Here is a 19,443-nt window from a genome sequence, read left to right as displayed (position 1 = left end):
AGTATAGCAGGGGTATATATAAGGGGTATCCATGGTTTTCCATCCGCCCGTCCCGTCTATCCTTCCATCTTTCCACCGATTGCCATCGAAATAAGCCCGATTAATTTTAATCCCTGTTCGCTTCCCGATGCAGGGCTGGTTCTTGCTTTTCGCGTTATTGTGAACGCGAATCGCCACCACCTGGACACTCTCTTAGTTTCTGATCGATAGCACGTGAAGAATACTGTTTAATTGCAATGTGGTGCAATAGGGGTGGATGGTCTGCTTTGACATGTGAAAATATTCAATCAATTTTGAGAGATGTTTTTCAATTCGAAATTTTGATTTTCTAAAACTTCATTTGCTTCATTCGCACGTTTTTGATTTTATAGTTTTGCGACAATTTCGCGATTATCTCGAGAATGGAACTCGAAATGTTTAACGTTTAATCCGAAGGTATTGGAATTTGGTATTTGGAAATATTTCAAAATTTACTATGCTGTACGTGTGTACGTGAATTGCAATGTTTCTTGTCGTCACGTGGCTCGTGAATTTCGCCGCGATAATCTTCGTGAATGTTATCATTTATATTTCTTATCCTCGAGCAGATTCTTAATTAAAAATAAAAACCCATAATAAACGGTGAGTTCCATTCCATTCCACGAACTTCCAATCCTCGAACAGCAAGGATTAAGATAAACGAATTTCCGAACGCGTATTTCCTTATTTCTTTTAATTTTTATCAACGCAAAGCGAATGTACACAAACAGAAGAAACAGATCGAAACATATCTCGCACGCATATCTACGACAGAATCAAATTTCCAATCACTTTCGAACGAAAAATGGAATCGTTCGTTTAAATTGCTCGTTGCATTTTTGCTTAGGCCTAAATTCCATTCGCGCGGTCGAACTCTCTCTTTCTCTTTCTCCGTCGACCATTCCAAAGAGGAATGGAAAAGTTCAAAGAAGCTTCGACTCGAGCCGGTTCGATAGCTCGTAAATCGAGGTCGCGGGATCAAAAAGGCCCACGGAGTAGCTGTCAGGGATTAAAGAGTGGAAAGCGCGTTCGCGTTGCCGTTTACCAAGGCGAGAGAAGGTATTTCTTTGAGTTTCTTCGCGTTTCTTCGCCGTGGAACCGTCGAAGAAAGATTGCCAGAGAGAGAGAGAGAGAGAGAGAGAGAGAGAGAGAGAGAGAGAGAGAGAGAACTGGTTCCCCCTTTTTTCCCAGACAAGCGATAAAAGCGTCCTGCTCCCTCGAAATAATTAGACGTTCGAGTATCCGACGAAGCAAATTTTAATCGATTATATTTGTAACACAAAATAAATTAAAAGAGAAGACTTATCCACTTATTATAAATAAGATTCTTCTCGCGTCCCAAAAACGATAATTTATTTTTTTATTTAACTCGCTTCTCGATTCCCCCTTCCAAAATCCTGATCAAAAAAATTAATCGAATCGAAGCTTGTTCCAACTTTCACCACCAAAATTCCCAACGTTCGAATCATCAAGATTATCCATATCCTTCGTCCTACATCCTGCTAAAGCTCATCCTCCCTACGACTACGTAATAGGACACATCGAAAAACAAAATTAATTCAATCAAACACCCCTTCACACCCCTTCATCACCCGCAAAAGCCATTAAGATCAACCTAATCTAATCTAACCCTTCCTTCTCCACTTCCCTCCTCCAAAAAAAAGAAGTAACACCACCACCCGTCGACAATACATTATTACCCCCACCCTCTCCAAAACTCTAATCGAACTCTAACGAAACGATAAAAACTTCTCTTTCCCCCGACTCCACTTCTCCCAAATTATCGAAAAGCAAAATCAACACCACCCGATCAAACCCTCCATCCTCCCCCCCTCCCCCCTCCCCTCATCCTCCAACCAAGAAGCAAACAGACCACTGGTCTCTCTCTCTCTCTCTCCCTCTCTCCAACTACTCTGCGGCGGTGGACACACGGAGGGATAAACACGCTCCTCCTCCCTGTGCAAACGCGATGCACGGTCGAGAGCATAAGGCATTGGACGCGAAACGTCAGAGAGTCTCTCTCTCTCTCTATTCTCTATCTATCTATCTATCCATCTCTCTCTCTCTCTCTCTCTCCGTTGCACACGCAGGGCCGCCGGTGTCAGTTCGAAAGTGCGAGCCAGGCATCGGCCCGCGGCGCGACGCATCGATCCCACTTTCCATCTCTCGCCCACCCTCCTCCACGGTCGCGTCTCCTTCCACCCCCACCCCCACCCCCTCCTCCTCCTCCTCCCTCGCCGGCCCCGCTGGGTTACCCGTCCTACGTATCTCCCCCATTTATACACCGCTCCACCGCCCACCCACACCATCCGTGGTTACGTGCAACGGCTAACCATGATACAGATACCAGAAATCCACTTCCACTTCCACGTCTCGCTCGTTCGCTCGCGCGCGAGCGAACGAGCGAGCGAGCGAGCGAGCGAGCGAGCGTGGGTGGATGGGTGGGAGACGTATAACGTGTTACACGCGCCCTCCATTCCACCCTTCCTCTCTCTCCCCCCCCCTCCCGCGCGTGTCTCCACGCGGCGCTGTGTGTACCCCCGGCGCCGCTGCAACACGGCCCGCTATCATTTTAATGAAGATGTAATTACGCCCGTTTCGGCGCCGGAATCAGCTACGCGGCCGAGCCGAGCCGAGCCACGACACATCGGCTCGCATTATTGGCCGCCTTATTAACCACCGGCGTGCATCACCGCTTTACCCCCGGGCCTGTTTTGTTGGTTTCGAGGGGGGTGAGGGGAGAGACCCTGGTGAAGGGGAGAAGGTTTGGAGGTTGAGACAACGATGATCGAATAAATACTGGATTTGGATTTCGATTTTGATTTTGGCCCCGTCTTTTTGAACGGGGTGAAGTAGATTTAACATCTAATATCGTTTCGATATTCGATCGTGGAAATTTTTGCAAGTTGTGAATAAATTGTGGGGTTTGTGGAAAATATAGGATTACGGGTCCATACGTAATTTAGGATTTAGATTTTGGACGTGATGGAAAATTCAAATTTTGGTGGTAAGAAATAAAGGAAATTCGAGGAAATGAGGAAACGTTGTAAAGTTGGGCCTTCGGGGAAGATGGTGTCGAGAATTTAAAAAAAAAAAAAAAAAAAGAAAAAAGAAGGGAGGGAGGGAGGGAGGGGGGGAGGGGAGAAAGTTGGAATTGGATAAGCCAGCGGGGCCTAAAAAGCAGTTTTATACTTCAGTCCATGGGGAAAATTGGAGGAAGTTAGAATTGGGTAAAGTGGTGGTGGGTTTCATAAAGAGCGGGGCCGTTTCCACGGGGAAAAGGGGTTGTGGGATGGAATCGAAGAAAGGAGGGAGGGAGAGAGAGAGAGAGAGAGAGAGAGAGAGAGAGAGAGAGAGAGAGAGAGAGGGATCTTTGGAATCGGATTTTTCTGCGGATGGGAAATTTTAAAAAAAACTTCGAATCGAGACGAGCCTTTCAAAACTTTTAATCCATCGCGATTAAACGGACCGCCGACGATGTTTTGTCGATCCGCACGAAAATGGACCGGTGTTAACCGGTTTTTAATAATAATAATAATAATAATAATAATAACAACAAAGAACTAACTCTACGAAATTTCGATCACACGATCTGATCTTTAAAATTCGAACGAAACGGAAGAATTATCATCGAACGATAATTTCCCAATTTTCCAATTAATATTCCAATAATCGAAAATATTTCAAAATTCCCAATGCGAATATTTTTGAAAATTCTTATCCCGAAGACGAAAACGAAATTCAAGCGAGTCGAAAACAAAACGTTCGATTCTTCGACGCGCCATCACGGTAAGTGCAACGCACAACGGTTTTCCATCTGAGAACCGTGATGAATGGTCCCCGATATTTCTGCCTTCGTAAAAGAGATGGGATCCGGGGATCGTCGATATATACGGGTCGACGGACATTTGTCATCATCGGGGCGAAGATGTAATTACGGATTTTGGCATCGGGACCCGGCATCGCGCCTCCGGGTGCGACATATCAGTCGCATTATTGGCTGCTTTATTAAGCGCTGCCACGCGCACGTCGCCTGTCACTCGATTATACATTCCGATATACGCCGATATTTCGGCGTAGAAAACCGCGAAGGAAGAACCGATCGTACGTATCCTCCTCCTCCTCCTCCTCCTCTTCGTTTTAATCATACTCGCCGCTTTGTCGATCAATCCCCGTAACGTTTTCTCTTCGGTGATACAAGATTTTTGAGAAAGAAAATTTATTCACCAACATTATTGCAAAGTTCGTTAAAATACGTTGAGAACTTAACGAAAAAATTCAGAAAAATTTCTATCAATTTGTATCATTCCTATTAAATTCTTCTCCAACGCTTTTTTCCGTTCGTGACTCGATCGAAGAAAAGAGACAAAGAGAGAGAGAGAGAGAGAGAGAGAGAGAGAGAGAGAGAGAGAGAGAGAGAGAGAGAGAGAGAGAGAGGTGCGAGTTTCCACCGCTGCGCGGCGCAGCAGAGTTAATTTGGCCGCGACCGAAACTGTCAAGCCGTGCATAATTGCGGAGACTCTCCTCCGAGATAAATCGACCGGTCCATTCCAAGGTATAATTTGAAATCAGATCTTAAATCCCCGAGGCGGCGTCCGCAACCCTCCGACCAACACCAACCAAGGGAGGCGAAAGCCAATCGAATATCGCCCCCCTCCCCCGGTATCCGTGTGGATACAAGCGAATTGGGGTGGAACGTGGGGCGGGGAGGGGTGCCGGAGGGGGTGGTGGTCGGTTGGAAGCTGTGCCGTGTGTACAGGGTTGGATTGCATAGCAACGCCAAAACCTCGCGCGCACGTTCTGTAATCCCGTTAGGGGGTCGAATCAGGGAAAGCACATTAACCACCGTGAAGGGGATAGTTGCCCTTAACTGCTCTAATTAATATAAGGGTTACCTCCCGGTCATTCTCTCCTATCGAAAGCGTACGCCTCGCGTGTTAACCTATTACACGGGAGCGAGGCATCGCGATATCTCGCCATCGTTTTGTTTCTTCTCTCTCTCTCTCTCTCTTCACTTTCTTTCGTTACTAGGGAATCTAGGGAATTTTTTTATCCCGTCTCTCTTTTCCCTCCTTCGATTACCTTTAACCATTTTTTTTTTTCTTGGACAGAGAAGACGATATCGATACGAAAGCGATAGAAGTGAAGATTAATCTTTAAACCGGATATGACGTTAAAGCGATAGTACGTTGTTAAATGTATCGTATCTTCGTACCGTCTTTTCGCATTTCTTCTTTCGCAGACAGAAACTTCGTTTTCGTTTATTTATATATAAAAAATATTCCAAGAATCGAGCTAACTCTAATTGTGGTGGAAAATTTTCGCGATCGCCTATTGCGCGCGTTATTTTCGGGTGAAAATTTAATTTTTAGGATTAAAGAGACGAAGGAGGAGAGTGGGAGCGAGACGATATAGGGTGATGGGACGAATACGTCGTGAATGGGGAATGGAGACGCGGACAGAGGGTGCCGATTCCAATGGTGGCTGCACCAGTCTCGGGGATCATTCAAAATTCAAAGGGTACTCTCTCGACGAGCAGATCCACCGCGCGCGTGATACGCAAAAAAAAAATTTTTTTCTCTCTCTCTCTTTTTTGACCCCTCGTGTCCACGTGCTCGCATACTTTTTCCTTGGAGGAAATTTTATTCGAAGATTCGAAGGTCTAGGGGGGGCACGTCAATAACTTCGACCTCGCATTTTGCGAATTTTCAAATTTTTTTAATCGTTCATTATCATCAACTATTTTTTTTTCTTTTTGTATAAACGATTCCGAAAAAGATGAAATTGTCCATACGTAGAAAGAAATATATATCTTTCGAAACGATTCGTATGCAAATCGATTGCATTCATATCTTTTCAAACGCAGAGTTTAAAGTATTACACGAATGTTCGACGGTACAAGAGAAAAAAAAAAAAGAAAAAAAAAAGAAAGGCGTGCGAGTAATACTCGTTATTTTCCTCGAACTCGCTTCAATAATTACGATCGCAGCTATTTCGTGAAGTTTTGAATTAATGTGTCATATGGAGGAAAAGTTTCAGTGCCACCGGTAAACGAAGTATATACTTCGTAATACCTCACACGAAGGATTACACAGGGAGCCGTCAACTTTGCGTACACTAAAATAAACCAATGAAACCGACATCAGGCCAGCAGACTTAGCTTAATAAATCCATTACGAAGAGAACTTTCTAATTTTCATATTTTCGCACAATTTATTATTCGACGTCCCGATCGAATAATTTTTCCCAAGAAAAAAAAAAAAAAAAAAAAGTCTGGAAATTTCGAAGAAGAATCCCCTCCCTCCCCCTACAGTTATAATAATTTAAATCCTGATCGCGACGAAATCTATTCGACAATTTTCACAACTCACAAAGTAGAAAAGGAAGTAAAAGTGGAAGAGGAAGAATTTCTAGGGGGGGGACAAGATGGCTGGTAACCGTTGCAAGAAATTCGTTGACGATCTTATTGACCTTTGACGAGGGGCGAGATCAAGATTCGGCCGCCGTGGTGGACCACGCAGCATCCCCTGAAACAGGACAGTTTCCATCACCGGGGTCACTCGTTTCCCTCCCTCCTCGCTCACCCCTTAGATCCAGATCCAGAGGGATCCAGAAACTCTCCCGAGAGAGTAATGGGAGCTGTTTTCTATTAAAAGTTGGCCAACGACAATAATGCCTTGATGATCGTCGTCTCTCTCTCCTTTTCCAACAACAACTTCCGGATCCGATCCAAGTTTTCCTCCCTAATGACACACGCGTTTTATTATTCTATACCCACGAGTATCCCACGATCGCTTGAGAAACAGGTTTCTCTACGTTTTTCCTCGACAGCGTTAGACGTGTTGGATTCTCTCATTAGAAGCCAACCGTTTCCCCCTCGCAACAGCGACACGCAGCAAAGAAAAATCGGCCGGATCCCTCCGAGGAAGGAAATAAGCCGCGATGAAAAAAAAAAAAGAAAAACGACGGACACGTGAGAGGAAGCAGCAGTTTTTAGTCCGTAATTCTCTCTAAAGGGTGGGTTAATTGCACCGTGGTTCGTAGATATACTCCGTCGGATACTGAGTCGTCGCGTTAATTTCTACGGGGTATTTGGCGGGGAATTTTCCTCCTCTGGACGGAAGAACGATTAATTATTAAACGCGCGGCTGGATGGATGGACGGATGGATGGATGGATGGCTGGGTGGCTGGCTGGGTGGTTGGCTGGCTGGCACGGTGATTAGCAATCGTAAAAGAGAAAACGACCAATGCATCGCCATTGATTTTCAACGGTCGACCGAGGTGCCAGTTTGGCGCGCGTTCAGCCAGGTATGATTATCGATTATCGCGTCTAACCGGGTCGAGCGGCCGTCACACGTTTTCGTCCGACGATCACGCCGGATAATTCGAATTGTAAAACCGTATTTCGCTCGTATTTCGAAACACTGGATACACGAACGTTCGTATATCCCTTTCGTCTCTAAAATTTCGTTTTTTTCGTCGGGCGACGACGAAAATCGCGGTGGCGGCAACGATGCTAATTCAGAGGTTGGAAACAACCGTTGGAGGAAACAAACACGGACGAATCGGGTGATCAAGCGTGTTTAACATGGATGGAAGCGAGGATGGATGCGATTATTTCGAGTTCGTGCTATTCCGCCCGGACTTTGCGGGATTTCCCTCCCGATCTCTCCAACGAGGATTATTTCGATGCGTTGCGCAGGTGTTCGCGATTCTACGAAACTGGATGGGTAGACAGATAATGGATAATTTGTCGAAATTATTTTTTGGATACGCATCTTTAAAATATCCTTCGAAAAAAAAAAAAAAAAAAAAAAAACACTCTCCAACACTATCCAAAAATCCCCTCCCTTCCAACTCTTCGAGCCGGAGAAAGAGGAGAAGAGGAGGGGATCGTCCGTAATCGACGACGCGAGAAAAAAGAGAAGATCATCGAACTATCGACAACAGATATCGAAAACAGAGCCTCGTCGTCCTCGTAGTCCCGGCTTTTCCTCTCCTGCCGAGCTTCCATCCAACGCCGGCAGAAATTAATTAGCAGAGCGCAACGGATCGCGCGTAGTAATTGGCAGCGCGACGACGACGCCCTCCTACTAGGGGGGTTATAAACCTGCTGTAGGGGGGTGTCCAAGTACAAGGGGGAGGGGAGGATGGAAGGGTGGAGGCGACAGGACGAGAGAAAAAAAAAAGAAGAGGAAGGAAGGAAGGAAGGAAGGAAGGAAGGAAGGAGGATCGATGTAATCTACCATCTGCTGATAATAGGAGGCTTTATTACGCCCGTTGCCCATTCATCCGCCCCGCGTGTTTACACGCTTTCACAAACCAGGCTCTGGATCCACTTGGGCCGGACCCAAGCGATTCTATAATCGAGGAGCGAGTCACTCTCGATTCTCGAAAACGCGAAGACGAGAGAAGAGGAGATTATTCATCGAGATCTTTTGGAAAAAATTGATTCGGCGTGTGTTTATACATACACGTTTGTGGGATGATTCGATTGTGCTGTTACGCGTTATCCATCGATCGAGAATTTTCGAGGGTTAATTAATGAAGATCGTCGCGTTACACGCGTTTTCGAGGAATCACCATTCTTCCACGGTAAATCAGGTGTCCAGGTTATATTCGGAAGTCGATGTGTTATCGTGTTTGAAACGGACTTCGATAAGCGTTAATGGAATTTTTGTCGTTCTTCGAAGTTTCGTCCAAGATATTCGAAAGAAAGAGGCTTTCGAACGTGGGTGGTCAACGACTCGAACGAGTTTTTCTATGATCTTTTGGAAGATTTTCGTACGTGCAAACGTAAAATTTTTTCCTTCTTTCTTAATCGACGACTTCCATAAATTTTCGACTCGTCATAACTTCGATATAATTTTTATTCATCTTTTTTTCTTTTTCTTTTCTCGAGAACGACGAACCGTCTCGCAACAAATCGGCCAAAAACGATCCAACATTCAATCAACATTCACTCTTCTTTTCTGAAAGTTGGAAGAATGATTCCAAGATCATCGTACATCCCACCTCCTTCTTTCTATATCCCCCGCGAAACGAGACTACACAGCCTTCTCCATCTTTCCTTGAAACTGCTCGACTCTTCTCGCGCGAAAACTAAAAAACTCGAAAAAAAGGGGAAAAAAACGAAAACTTTGCATATCCTCTGCAAACTTCCCCTCCCCCCCTCTCACCCCCAAAAAAGGCAAAAGAAAAAAATCCACGGACAAGTTCCCATCGAAGAAGAGGCAGCCGCCACCACCACCAACCCGACCAGGCTCGCAATCTCGATATCGCGAATCGATATCGGCCTCTTCTATCCGCTCGACGAGGAAGACAACGCCCCGGTTCCTTCCCCCCTCCCGGCTACCGCCGCCGAATTCGAGAACCGGTCCTCGAATTCGCGTGTCCCGAGAAAAAGGCTTAATTCTAGGCATCCCGCGGCAACTTGAGCGGCCGTGGCCCGGTTCGAGATAGCCGGCCACGATAACAGGATTCTTCGAGAGCAAGAGGCCGGACGAAGAGAGGAGGGGGAGGCGAGGGGAGGGACCAGTCCTCTCCTCTGGTGGAACTCGCTCGACCGGACGACGTCTATCCCCGAGGTGATTCTTCGAGGGGAGCGCGACAGTTATATGGTCGGGTGGAGAGTACGTGTGGAAAGAGAGAGAGGAGCAAAGTCACGAGGAGGAGAAGAAGAAGAAGGAGGAGGAGGAGGAGGAGGAGGAGGATAAGAGCCGAGAAAGCCGTGCGAGAGTCGAGGAGTAGGAAGAAAGGGGGGAGGGAGGGGCCTGAAAAGGGAGCAAAAAAGGAGGCGAGGAGGACCGTGAAAAAGAAGAGGAAGAAGAAGAAGAAGAAGATGAAAAAAAAAAGGAGGAGGAATATCGAGAGAAGGACAGGCTCGAGCGGGACCAAAGGAGGAAGGAGAAAGGTTCGAGAGTCGGTCTCGACGGTGGGACTGAAATGGGGGGGCCTTGTGGAAAAGGGAGAGGAGAGGTTGGGGAGAGGTTGGGCGATCAAGCGGTACTTGAAAATATGCGCATGGTGGTTTTCGTCGTGTGGTATATGTAGGTTGTTCGGATGGCGTTGGGTTGTTTTTTTCGAGACGAGATAAGAAACGTGGAGGATGATATTTTTCCTCCTTTCCTCTCCTTTCCTTTCCTTCTTTTTTTAATCGCGTGGGTCGTTTGAAATTTTCTTGGAATTACCCGTGCAACGGGTCGAACCCGTTGCCGTATTCCTCAGCGAGGATAATTTAATTTAACTCGTTAAATCTCGTATCGATTCTTTCGTACCGTTTCGAAACGAATGAGTTATCATCGGGAGAAAAATCGGTGACACTTCCCGATATCGAAAAAGAAAATCGAAAAAAGGAAAATCCCTCGAAAAATCCACACGAAGAAAGAATCTACGCGCGCACACACACACACACACACACACACACACATCCCTCCATACTCACGCACGCGAGAGAAAGAAAGAGGAGGCGTTGTATGCAGAGGGGAAGGGGAAGGGGGATATCTTTAATTCGCGGCCGAACGATTCGTAGCCCGATTCCCGAACGGTTCGTTTGCATCCTTCCCGTGGTATTTAACCGAACGAGTAGCGATTTCCAGCCGTGATACTCTCGCAGGACCTACCACTACTCCGCGTATCGAGCCAGCCGAAACCAGAGACCGAGGCGGACGGGGGAGGAGGAGGAGGAAGAGGATGGCGGAGGGAATTTCGAACGAGAGACCTTCAGCGAAGCGCGAATTAATTCAACGCACAGCTCTCCTCCTGTTCCTCCGCTTTCCGCCTCATCCCTCTTCGAGCACACACACACGCGCGCGCACACATATATAAATATATATGTGCGTGCTCGTGTGCCACCCTCTTCCCTCGTAAATTTGCCCTCGCCGCATCGAAGGGCTTCGAAGAAAAAGAGGGGTACGCAGAGAGATAGAGAGAGGGAGAGAGAGAGGACAGGATGACAGACGCCCGGGGATCCTGGCAGCGTGCACGGAATGATACAAAAAAAAAAAAAAAAAAAAAAGAAAAGAAAAAAAAAAAGAAGGAGAAAAAAGAAAAAAGAGAGATGTCGAAAGATGGGGAGGGAGGGAGGGGGAAGCTGGAGGGAGAGGACAGGCGGGATATTGCACTCTCTGTCGAGCACAGGATGGAATGACGAAGTGAACCGAGGACGGGGATATCCCGGTGGTGTGCCCGGTTAACTGTCGTGGGATAGGGGACCTTTAGTCAGTTATCAGGGAAGATATTCATCGAGCTACTATTCAGAAACTATGACGATCGAACGATACTCATCGATTGTTCACTTCGAAACGAAATCATTATTCGCGCTCCAAATTCATTGAATAAAATTTAATATATATATATATAATGTTGATATAATTGATCCACGTAATTATGTCGTATCTCATTAAATTTCTTAGGGAGATGTTATCTATTATCGATTATCGAAAAAATTAAAATTTTGAATAATTCCGGGACGAAACGAACGTTCGACGATGTTAACCGTACGTACATACGTACTTCTGTGTCGGGGGGACACGTGTTTTTTTTTTTCGAGGAAGAAAAAAAGAGAGAGAGAGGGAGAGAGAAACGGGCAGTTTTCGATCGAGGGAGGAATCGAAGAAGGGAAATTGGTTCGGTCGCGGTCGTTCGAACATAAATAAATGGCGTGCGGTGTGTTGCGAACGTTGAAAATTTGATATCGCGCGGTTAACTGTGCTTGGGTCCTCTTTTTTTTTCCCCCTCTTCTTTTTTTCCTCCCCTCCCCGTACGTTCTTGCTCTTCTTTTCACGGCGAATATTAGGTTTGGTGGATGGTGTGTATGCCGGTAACGAAATTGGATGGACGGTGCGAGGAATTTTGAACACGGCCGGGGAGTTTGATATCGCGTGTTTGCCGTTTCCCGATTCTTCCTCTCCCCGCTCCCCGTTTTCGGTAAGAGAAATTAGGTCGCGTGATTACTTCGCGTAGGCCAGTTCGTAAGAAACTGTAATGTAACGCGGCGAGATATTAAAAATAGACTTCTTCGACTTCGAGTAGTACGAACACTTTGCTCCTCTTCGAATCGAAAAGATTTTTCAATAAAAAATCCCAATTGGATCGTCGTTATTTCGTAAGACGTAAACCTTCGTAAGATTTTAAGGAATTTATCGAAACGAAAGTTTTAAACGTTTAAACGCGTTTAAATTATAAATTTCTCTCGTTGAAGATCCATCTTGCGAAATATCGTACGATCGATAATAAACGAGACAAGACATTGCAGTATTAATCGCAAAACGAGATAATCCAATATACCTCTCACGACGAGTCGTGAAAAGCGTAAAAAAGAAAAATTTCAAGATCAACATTCCCTTCCCCTAAAAAAAAAAAAAAAAAAAAGAAAAAAAAAGAAAAAAAAGAAACAAAAAAAACAGTTATACATCACTTCCATCCGTGACCGCCTCCCGATAACCCTCCTAAACGATACCAATATCCCAATAACCGGAACCCCTTACCAATAAACGTTCTAACAACCCCATAAACGCGGCGGCTTTCCCTCCCTCCCCCCATATCTCGAAAAACTCGGTCCGCGTTTCTCCGCGCACGGCCACCCGTGCCCTTTCACCGATCGACGAAGAGAGAGAAAGAGAGGGAAGGGGGGAGGGGGAGAGAAAAAAGAGAAAAAAAAAAAAAAAAAAAAGAGGAAAATTCGCCATAAATTACAATCCGCCGGCGGCGGCCCGGTTATCGACGGCCGCCAGTGGAAAAGGCGTCGAATAAGAGAAACGACGTGCTAATCGGCTCGTTTACAGTCACGTGCACGCCCACCGTCCGCCCGTGACGTTCGATTTGCATCGGCCACTTAACGGGTGTACATAATATATGTATCGCGGCTGCGGCGACCGCAATTCCGATGTCTCACCGCTTGTCGACCCTCGTCGATCCTCTCTCACCATCCTTTCTCTCTCTCTCTCTCTCTCTCTCTCTCTTTCCTCCTTCTCCTTTCCTTTCTCCACACCCACGCGCGCTCCTACTTCTCTCTCTCTCTCTCTCTCTCTCTCGCTGCCACTATAGCACCCCTCTATTTTTCTCACCCACCTTCCTCTCCTCGTCCCACGCACGCCCACGTCTACTTCTTTCCTCCTGCTTCATTCGTTCATCATCTCTCTCTCTCTCTCTCTCTCTCCGTGCACACGAAGCCATCGCGCGTCTCTCACACCCTCGACGACCACCAACGGCAAGCGTCTCTCCCTCGGCACGTTTCCACCCTCCTCCGCCTAGCCCCGTCTGCACCAGCTCTCGGGCACACCTCACCCTCCCTCCCACCGCTCCGCTCCAGCCGCACTCGAGAAAGCATTTCCACCCTCCCGCCGGCGAGAGTAAAGTGAGTTGGCCCGGAGAAGCAAGGAGGCGCGGAGGGAGGGGAATGGGGGAGGGGGCGGGAGAAGGGAATGGGGAAGGGGAGGAGGGGGGATTCGGTCGGGTACGTGGCGCGAGTGCCAGAGGGCAGGGGCAGGCCACCCCTCTCTACCTTAACAAGCAACAAGGGTGGAGAATTAATGAGAGAGGGCGCTCCGGCAGACACTTGTGGCTACCGCCCAACCCTAGCCATCAAACCGAGCACCGATCCACAGAAAACCCTCGAACTTAACGCACCACGCCCGCCGCTTTTCGATCGCGTGCCCCCGTCACCACACACGCCAAGGAAAACTCGTTCGTTCGTGTGTGTGTGTGTGTGTATATATGTGGAAAGAGAGAGAGGGACTAGCGGGCGTACACTATCCAACAAAAATTTCGAATCGCTTTCTTACTCGTTTCATATTAATATGAGTCGAGGGTTAATTTTTGAGCCGGTGAGATATTTTATGATATATTGTCGCAAATTATTGAAATTATTGATAAGAGAGAAATTTATATTGAAAGGGTCGAGAAAGAGTTGTTATTTAAGGTGTTGTTCGATCATTGTTTGTCAGCTTGCGACACCGATTTCGAAATTGGAATTTTATAATCAAAATTTTCTTCTTTCGAAGAATCTCGAATCTCGAATATCCAAATTTTAAAAGTATTTAAATGGCGATCGAACGATACCTTTTGCCAATTATTAATATTTATAACGATATTTTTTAAATCTTCTTTCAAACCGTGCACGACCAATATTGATAATTATCGATAAACGTGTTATCGATTCTAAACTTTTGACCGGAAGTGTACGTGTGCACGTGGATCCCAGGATGCGTTGGATTTTTGCTCTCTGTCTTTCTAGATATTTCTAGGTATTCGTGTACGTATATATGTACGTATATATATGCATGTATATATGGTTTTTTCGTCGACGTTTTCTCTCTCGTTTTGTTTCGTTTTGTTTTCACCAGTCAGGGAGAGGGTATTGGATTTTTTGGAGGAAGTTAGAATGCGAGAGGAGGGTGGCTCGCGAGGAGAGAAAGGTGAATTATGGCCGGAGGAAAATTAGTGGGACTTGTAGTTGTGAAAAATTGGTGTGGTCGACGATAGTTCTTTTCCTTTTTTTTTTTTTTTTTTTTCGTTTTCTACTTTTTTCTTTCTTTCTTTCTTTTTTTTTTTTTTTTCGAACGAATTCGAGAATTTTTGATATCGTTCTATCAGAACGTTGCTGTCGATACTCGCTAATTTTTATACCGTATATAATTCGTTAAGAGTAATTCGTTTCTGACGTATGATTTCTGAAAAATACGTAAAAATTATATCTAATTCCGATATAAAAATCCGAAATCCTTTTCAACAATAATCATCCCTACGACACACTCTCATCTCTCTCTCTCTCTCTCTCTCTCTCCGAAAAGAAAGAATGATCGAAAACAGGAAGCAATATTCAAAAATACACCAACCGTCTACAAAACTCATAATTCTCGACTCGATTCTCTAACCTAATTTCCACAAATATTTTCGATCAAATCTAAAAGCAAACCTAACCTAAACTCTCCTAAACGAGGCCTCTCATCCATTCGCTCTACTCTCCACATTTTTCGAAAAATAGAAAAGGAGAGAGACTGGGAAGGAGAGAAAGAGAGAGAGAGAGAAAAAAGAATGATCAGCAACAGGAAGCAATATCCGAGTGGAAGGCTAATCTAGTGAGGAGCGCTAATTAAAAGAAAGGCTCGCCGCGGCGGGCAGAAATTAGCGTCACGCTTCCCACTCTCACCACCACACGCGTACACGTAACGTGTATATACGCGGCCACCACCGCCGCGATGGAAAAGCGCGTGGAGGAGGAGGAGGAGGGGGAGGAGCTGCTCTCTGCGCGAGGTGGAAAACGGACACGACCAGATGTCCAGGCTTTCGTTGTCGGTCGCGTGACACATCGCTGTCGCGTTTTTGAGCACGAGCACGAGGGCCCATGAATGCGACGCCGCGCGCTGGTTAATGCGACTACCTATGGACGCATGCTTAATTGCTTTAATTAAAATTCACGCTGCGCGCCGGGGCATCGGTCTCGCGGGACGGGAGGGAGACGGAGCGATGGGTTGGGTGGTCGAGAACAGAGAGAGAGAGAGAGAGGGAGGGGAGGAGATGCGTAGGCACGTTTATTCGAACGGTGGCCTGGTGTTGTACGCTCGCGAAAGGAAACGGTACCCGGCCGCCTCTTTCTGCCCGGCCACGACTTCGAGGGAAAAAGAAGTAACAAGACGGCCCAGCGCGTTCGTTGGTCTCGACCGCCGGCCGGTTCTCTCCTCCCTCCCTCCCAGGCTCTCCTCGCTTCCGGTAAGAGATTTTTTTTTTCTTCCACCAACCGCTGCGACCGAAAATGGTTTGTTTGAAGCGCGACGGCCGATTCGGAAAAGTCGATTCACCGCTCCGGTGTTCGTTCTCGCGTGGGAAAATTTACGAACGTGTTGTGTACGAGATTATATTATATCTCAGAGATTATGTTAACTCGTCGTTCGAATCGGTTTCGAACTTGACAATTTCTTTTTTTTTTTTTTTTGCAATCGAATATACTTATATCGAATTCTAACTAAAACTAATCGAAATTTATTATCAATGATATTATAGAACCAATGTTCATTTATTATATCCACGTCTAAGGAAAATTGTCTGATTGTAAAAAACGGATTATCGGATCGATTTTTCTTCTCCTTGGGAGCGTTCCATTCTTGGGAGTAACGTAAGACAAAATTTCATCACGAGAGAGTGGTAAAAGAAAAAAAAAAAAAAAACGAGGAGTCAAAAAGAGAGGAACGGGAAGGGATGAAGCGAGTCAGCAGAGAAAAGGACAAAGCCCTTGTCAAACGTTCTCGCCATCTGTGGCATTTGTACCCTTCTAATTCGTTGTCCCTTCGAAAGGGGCGAGGAACTGTGAGGGCGGGGAACGAGCACCAGCTGGAGATGCAAAACAAGACGATTTTCGCGAAGTAGGGCACATACAGGACACGTGGAGGTTACCCCCTTCAGGGAGGGCTAGTTAATTCTGCGTTTGGTATACGATACCAAAAACCGTGCACAATGGTCGTGAAGCGCAGACATCGTGCTCCGGTATCGTCGTTTTCCCGGCCTCGCCGTAACTTAATTCCTCGATCGGGTCGAGGAAACGGTGGAAGAAAAGGCTAGGGTGGCGTGGCAGGCAGCCTTCACGAGAAATCGTAGAAAGAGAAAATACATACGAAGAGAGAAAAAGAGCAAAAAATATACCGGGTGTCTCAGAAATGAAAAAAAAAAAAATGATCTCGTTTCGTTCGAGTTAAAAGTTCGAAGAAAGTTCGAAATTACCTCACTCATAATATAAAATCAATTATATATATGTGCGTGTGTATGCTTAAAGAAAGGAAAAAAATCTCTATTCTAAATTTTCGTTTCTTCAAGAATTTCATTTTTCCAACTTATCTCGATTGCACATTTTCAAAAGAGCACCATACAGATACTCTTTGCTCGTACACCGCTCATCCCGAGACACCCTGTATATGCCTCAAAAGAATAGAAAAAAAAGAAAAAAAAAAAAGAAAGAAAGAAAGGAAGAAAGAAAGAAGAGGAACGATTCCAGTGGAATCAGGAAGGGAGCAGTAGGACGTAAAAACGGTGGCTGGTACAAGGGGACGTACGATCTTTCCACCCTTTCTCCTCTCTCTCTCCTCTCGTATCGTAAAAATCGAATATTTCCACGAGTGGAGAGAGCGTAGGCGAGAACGCACACCGGCTAGAGCCACCTCTATATCTATAGTGAGTCGACTGCCGCCGCCACCGCTGCTATCTGGAAATATATACGGTGCCGTAACGGTCGCCTGTGCGAGAGCCTCGTGTGTGCACGCGGCGGGCCGAGGGAGAGACAACGAGGCGAGCAACGAGGCGATCAGAGTGGGGATGCGAGCGAGCGTGCGAGAGAGAGACAGAAAGACGGCGAGGAAGGGAGACGGCCTTATACCGCCTTCCTGTCCGTTGACCCACGGGACCCTCCTGGCTCTGGCAACCCTCGCGACCCTGTTATTTGCATACGCTGACCTCCTTTGCCGATTTCCATGGACAAACACAGACATCCCGCGGAATCTCTGGCAACCTCCACCTCTCTTTCCACCTCATCCCACCACCACCACCACTACTACCACTGCTCTTCCTCCTCCTCCTCCTCCTACCGGCGCTGCCCGCTTCTTCGCCTCGTGCAACTCCTTTCGCCGCACGTTTTCACAGCCCGTCGAGTGTTGCCCGACCGTGGAAAGTCTGCCTCGCGCGTTTCACGAACAACAGTCGTGAGAATACGCGCGTGATTTCCTATGAATGGGAAGCGATAGGGGAAGCGGGTGGTGGTGGGGGTGGTAATGTGGTTGCTCCGGTTTTTCTTTCTTCCCGTTTTCTTTTTTTCTTCTTCCCTCGTTCTTTTGCAGGTAAATAATAACGTTTCTTTGTTAAGGTAAATAAGGTGAATAGAGCGATAGACGGATATTTCGGGATTAAAAATTTCGATAAGCCAGCTCGATAGCTTCGTATTTAACTCTCTTAGAAAGGAGGGGTCGCAAAGATTAAGAATAACGAAATCGAGGAATTGGAACTTTCTCGTTCAATTTTGAAAACGAAATTTACTCGCTTCGTAATTCTGAGCAGCAATAAAGCAAAAAAGTAATCTACGAAACTGGTAGAAATATATATATATATATGGTATGTAATGGACAATTTGTATACGCGATAAGAAGAGGAACAACGACTGGACAATCTGTTCTTGGTTATGCACACCCGTATCCTATACATGTAAAGTATATAAGGCGTATATTCTTATACATAACAAGGAAATATATCGTGTACATGGATAGTCGAATCGTCTTCAACAAGAAAAGGAAACGGATTGCTCTCATTTTTCATTCGAAACCTATCTCCAATCGTCTCGACGATAAAAAAAAAAAGAAAAAGAAAAAGAAGTCCAAGATATAAGGATAAGACAGACAGGGATCGCGATCGTGGCGAATTTTTAATTAGATCGATTTTAAATTTTAAATTGTTTTTATCAAATCAAGCGACGGATCGAATTTTTATTACGACGGGAGAAAAAATTTTTCAAATTTTAAATTTCATTTTTTTTCTTTCTTTCTTTTTGTTTTTTTTTTTTTTTTTTGATCTCTAAGGGAGTTTTTATTTTTAGGAAGGAGATCTTCCTTTCCAATGTATGGGAAAGTAGATCGAAAGCGTGATTCGACCACAGAAGCATCAATGAATATCCACGAATTTACGAGAAGGCGAATTAAATGTAAGAATCCCATAAACAATAAAATTTGGAGGAAATCTTTTACAAATATAAACAAATCAAACATCTGCACAATAATGAAACGTATGAATCAGTTGATATTTGAACGTCTATAATAAATTCAATACTCGAAGATTCAGAATTAAAACTTGTATTAATATCCAGACAGATATCCATTTTATCTGGAACAAAATTAAACGTTTATCCTTCTTTTGAATAACTCTTAAATTCACCTGAATTCTCGTCGTTTGAAATATTTATACTCTATGCTTAAAATTTTATTACCAGAAAAATACTGAAATTAAAACCTACTGAATCCTTCCCGCTACTCAGAAACCTTCAAAAAGATTCAAAATCTCCGAACACCTGTACAAGTGACCACTAATTCTCTTCTGCACTCTTTCGAGAAACCTTCAAAAACTACCCAAAAGATTCAAAATCTCTAAAAAATTTGTACAAGTGACACAATTATCCTACTGCACTTTTTCCTAAAACTCTTTCAAAACCTTCAAAAACTACCCAAAATCTCTAAAAAAAACCTGTACAAGTGACACAACATCCGCCAATTATCCTACTGCACTTTTTCCTGAAACTCTTTCAAAACCTTCAAAAATCGCCCAAAAGATTCAAAATCTCAGAGAACCAGCCTCGCGTGGCACGCGTCCTCTATACCTCAAATTTTTCTCGCCACCGCGTTCCAAATATCCAAAAACTATTCAAAGAAAGTTGAAATTTCCTTTCCAAACTCCTT

The 19,443-nt window shown here is 45.3% G+C and overlaps 1 long non-coding RNA gene across 1 annotated transcript; it reads left to right on the top strand.

Moving 5' to 3' along the window:
• Positions 1–15,568: 15,568 nt before the first annotated feature.
• On the top strand, positions 15,569–18,834 carry LOC147658517 (uncharacterized). Its single transcript, XR_015295145.1, has 2 exons — positions 15,569–15,730; positions 18,591–18,834. It is a non-coding gene; the product is annotated as an uncharacterized LOC147658517 (long non-coding RNA).
• The last annotated feature ends 609 nt before the right edge of the window (positions 18,835–19,443 follow it).

Source organism: Apis florea, unplaced genomic scaffold (genome assembly GCF_048593485.1).
Source record: "Apis florea isolate Af1SG1 unplaced genomic scaffold, ASM4859348v1 contig_2201_pilon, whole genome shotgun sequence".
NCBI lineage: Eukaryota > Metazoa > Arthropoda > Insecta > Hymenoptera > Apidae > Apis > Apis florea.
Note: the sequence above shows the minus strand (reverse complement) of the source record. Positions and strands in the feature narration are given on the sequence as shown.